Raw genomic sequence first — 4,277 nt, forward strand, 5'->3', positions numbered from 1 at the left:
AGAGTGTGCCAGTGCAGCTCGGTGCTCTTACTCCAGGTGCTGAAGTCTCTCGTGCAGCCTCTGGTTCTTCTCAGCCAGCAGCTTCTCCTGCTGTCGCCGCCGCTGCTCCAAATGTTGCAGCTCCTCTTGCATACGCTGCACACCCTCCTCTGCCTTGCACTGCCGCCTCCTGGCTACTTTGCACAGCTTCTCTGTGACTGCCTGTGCCTGAGCCCGTGCCTATGCCTGCTCCTCGGCTGTTTCAGCTGCTCCTCTTCTTCTACTTGTTTCTATGACTGTGCGGCCTCCCGTTGTTCTTCCTGCTCCTGGGCCTCCTCTGCCTCCTCAGCAGCTCGTAGTCCATGCCAGGCTTGGAGACAGCGTCGAAGGCAAAGACGTGAGTGGTCCTTCTTGAAGCGCACCTCGTAGAGTGTGCAGCCAGCCAGCGTGAGCAGTGTGTCACAGACCATCTTGGGCTTGTTGGTCCACTCCTCCGTACGGTTGTGCAGGCTCTCACTCAGCTCGGCCAAGGCTTCAGCTTTGCACCACTTCTCCTTCTGCTCACGCTCCTGGTTCGTTCTCGACACCGAACCAGGCCTCTTGCCACCAGCACCCACGCCCACCTCTGCCACAGTCGAAGAGGTTGAAGATGGCGCGGAAGATACAGTGGCCGACACGCCTGGGACACCCCCAAGACAGTTGGCCCCCCAACACAGCATCGGGAGGCGCTGGAGTCGGGGGGCCCTTGGCTGCTCCCCTGTCTGGGCCGTTAAGCAGAGTCTGTGGCAATAGGTTTGGGGGCACCGTGAGCTTGGGTCCCCTGCCACCTCCCGGGTTGGGCAGCCCAGTCACCAGCCCACTATACGCCCCATGCCGAGAAGCCACCTATGTTGCCACTGAGGATGAGTTGGGGCTCGCAGAATGACTACTGCTCCCCAGACTCACCGGGGGCGGTGGATACTTGAAATGGCTACATTGTTCCATCACGGTTGCGGCAGCGGCGGTGGCCAGGGGAGCAGCCGTCTTGGAAGCAACCGTGCCCCCGTTTCAGGTGGCAGGTGGTCTCGATCACGAATGCTATGCTGTTGGCGCCTTCGTAATTGACACAACCATGGCAGACAGGTTTGGAGAAGTCCCAGATCATGGCCCAGGGCATGCGAGGCAGGTCGCACAGGTAGCAAGACTGTCTTCGGAACGAAGACACCTGTGCCGCCCACATGATGCCAGCCTCAGGGAAGGTAGGCGCCCTCCCAGGCTGTCTCTGTGGTGTCTTCTCCATCGGGAGGACTGAATGGCTGGGGAAGGAGTCCAGCTGCGGGGGAGGTTGCGGGGAGGGTGAGAAAGTTCTGCCCCAGGGGCTGGATAGAGAGCAAGTCTCCACTGCTTGTTCAGCGCCTCTCTGTGGGGGATCCACCATCTGGGTGGCCAACGAGTTCTGCACCCTTCTCACTCCCACCTCCTACTGTGGCTGTAGAAGAGCACCAGGAGCCTTCTTCCTGGTGCTGTGGATCAGGGCTGGAAGCTCCGGGCCTAGGGGAAGGGGGCTAGGGTGTCTGTGGCCGGCTGCCATTTCTTCTTCTTGACATTCACCCCCTGGCCATCGGCCCGGAGCTGGATGTCTTTCCAGTGTCCTAGAGTCAAACTTAAGGGGGTAGTTAGATTTTGTCCCATGTTGGGCTTTTCTTCCAAATAAGACAACAATTAGACAAACAAGACTCAGTACTCCAGTGAGACTGAGCACCCTGTGTATTTTTCCAGAAAGCATTTATAGGGTCTCAGGATTACATAATGGGTAAGTATAGCAACAGCAACATCATTGGTCAACTCAAATTAAATTAACATATGGGGTGGATCAACATCAGGACAAAATAGGACTACAAAAACAAGTTTAAATTAAGCTAGTTTCAGCCAGTTTCTGCCTCCTTGGGTTTCCATACACAGAGGACTGGATTTTTCTCAAGACCGCTTCTGCTGCCCACAGATATCCTGTTTTTATCCTCTTGGCAGGTCTTAAGACTGCTTCTGCCACCCACAGATATTTTGTTTTACCCTGGCCTAGTTGATCAAAACATCTTAATATGGAGACTAGGGTTGGGGTCTTTCAATCTTAAGATGGAGACTAGGGTTGGGGTCTTTCAAGTCAAGTGTTTCTCCGACCACTAATAGTTTTCTTAGGACTTGGAACTTAAACCTGGCGATCACTTCAAACAGAGACAGCTGGTGGCCCTACTAAAGTTTCCATATATATGCTAGGGCTCCCAGGATAAACAGGGAAGGGGAGAGTCACATCTTAGGATAAAGTGTGCACTAAGAAATTTTGTGAGCTTAAGGCTCATTCTCCATCTGGGTGACATGAAGACTGAATTCTGATTTTCCTCATGACGTCTTTATTCTGAATGAATGGGTCCCTGATCACTTAGCCAGATGCTTACCTGATGTTTTGTTTTGGTATCATGAACACCTGTAAGATGGCCCACATGGGAGCATTTAGAGTACATAATCATTACAATCCTAAATTGCTAAGCAGGTCAGAAACATGGTCTCCAAGCCCTGACACACTGTCTTGACTGGTCACAGCCTATAGGTAAACCTGCTTCTTATATTGGAGTGTGTCTGAGGAATAGCCCCCAAACTATACTGGGGAAGCACTCTACAGTTTGTGACATTGACCCCTTTATTATTTGTCTAAGTTGAAGACATGTATCTTAATTTTAAAACAAAATAGAGAAATCCTGTATTCCTGAGCAACAACCAAGTAAACATAGGTTGTTCTAGTAAGTGCTTCTTCTTAGTGTAAACTTCAAAGTTATACAATTCACAACTTAGTGTAGAGATTTATCTGCCATTTGAAAGGTATGCTTGTGCTAACCTTTTGTTTGCTTCTCTTTATATGATTTGAACTTTAAGATCCATTTATAGTTTAGGCAAACTATCATCAAACAGAAACCATGGATGAAATGAGGCTATAAATTCATAAATAATTCTTTCCTTTCCCTGCTCTGTTTCTTCCTTTACATACTTCCTACCTTCATTTCTATAATTTGTCTATGTCAATCTGTAGATGAAGGTTGCTTGTTCATTCCCAGCCACCCAGACCCAAGAGAATCACACAGAACTATATTAATTAAAACACTGCTTGGTCTATTAGCATAGGCTTCTTATTAACTGACACTTATATTTTTAATGAATCCATTTCTAGTATTTTGTGGTTTACCAATAAGTTTCCACTAGGCAGCTGTCTTTATCCTTCAGCAGCTACATGGTGTCTCCTTGACTCCACCTGCTTTTCTCCTCTATCTCTGCTTGGAATTCCCATCTTGCTCTATTCTGAACTCCCATAGGACCAAAGCAGCTTTTTTATTAACCAATGGTAAATAAACATATTCACAGAATACAGAGGAGCATCCCACATAATCAATCCATTCTCCTGTCCATTACCTTTCTTTCCTTGTTATTGTGTGTTACACCAAAACTGGGGGGATTGGGAGTTGGATGAACTTCAGTACAAACTTTAGTAGTGTACTTCTCGCCAGGTGAATGAATTCTGTCATTGTCATTACCATCAGTGATAGCCTGGGAAAGTAAAGTTGATAGAGGGCATTGTTGCTTTCACACCTCAAAATTTGACAGTGGGATCTGAAATTAAATCTTTAATTTCCTTTTCTTGAAAAATTCCTAAGTTCAAATTGAGCACCCCTACCAGGTCTTCTGAAGCCAGGATTCGGGCCACTCTGATCATGTAGTTCAGATTCATAATAACTAAGAAAAAAATCTATTTTCATTTAAGATATTTTTAAAAAGTTATATGTATGTAGGTGTGTTTGTTTGAGTGAGTTTAAATGCATCAAATGCATGTAAGAATGTGTGGAGGTCAGAAGAAGGAATTGGATCCCCTGAATACTCTTCAGTGTAGGCATAAGTCATAGTACGACTTAAAGTAAAACTGTCCTGGCTAGGTCAGTGCATCAAGAGAGACCAGACTTCTTCACCAGCCTCACCTTCGCATATAAACATACCCAGCTGTGTCAGACAGATGGGAACCAACCTGAGATAAACACAGTGACCTCCCTTGAGTGAGCGAATGATAAAGGAACAAACAATGTATTGGTTTTATTTTTTGATGTTTATTTTTCAGTGGTGGAGGCGTCTACTGAAGTTAATACTAGGGACTATTTTTTTAAAAAATGATACATGATACATTTAAAGAAAACCAAAGATCTAAATACTTTAAAATAGTTTTTACTATAGCCATAGAATAAATATATACATATCCAGGAGAACTGAAGACTTCCAAGACC

The 4,277-nt window shown here is 46.6% G+C and overlaps 1 pseudogene; it reads right to left on the minus strand.

The window, feature by feature from the left end:
* Positions 1-259: 259 nt before the first annotated feature.
* Positions 260-1,026, minus strand: LOC148117104 (putative E3 ubiquitin-protein ligase IRF2BPL; annotated as a pseudogene).
* Positions 1,027-4,277: the final 3,251 nt, after the last annotated feature.

Source organism: Myodes glareolus, unplaced genomic scaffold (assembly GCF_982192425.1).
Source record: "Myodes glareolus unplaced genomic scaffold, mMyoGla1.1 HAP1_SCAFFOLD_62, whole genome shotgun sequence".
Classification (NCBI taxonomy): Eukaryota; Metazoa; Chordata; class Mammalia; order Rodentia; family Cricetidae; genus Myodes; species Myodes glareolus.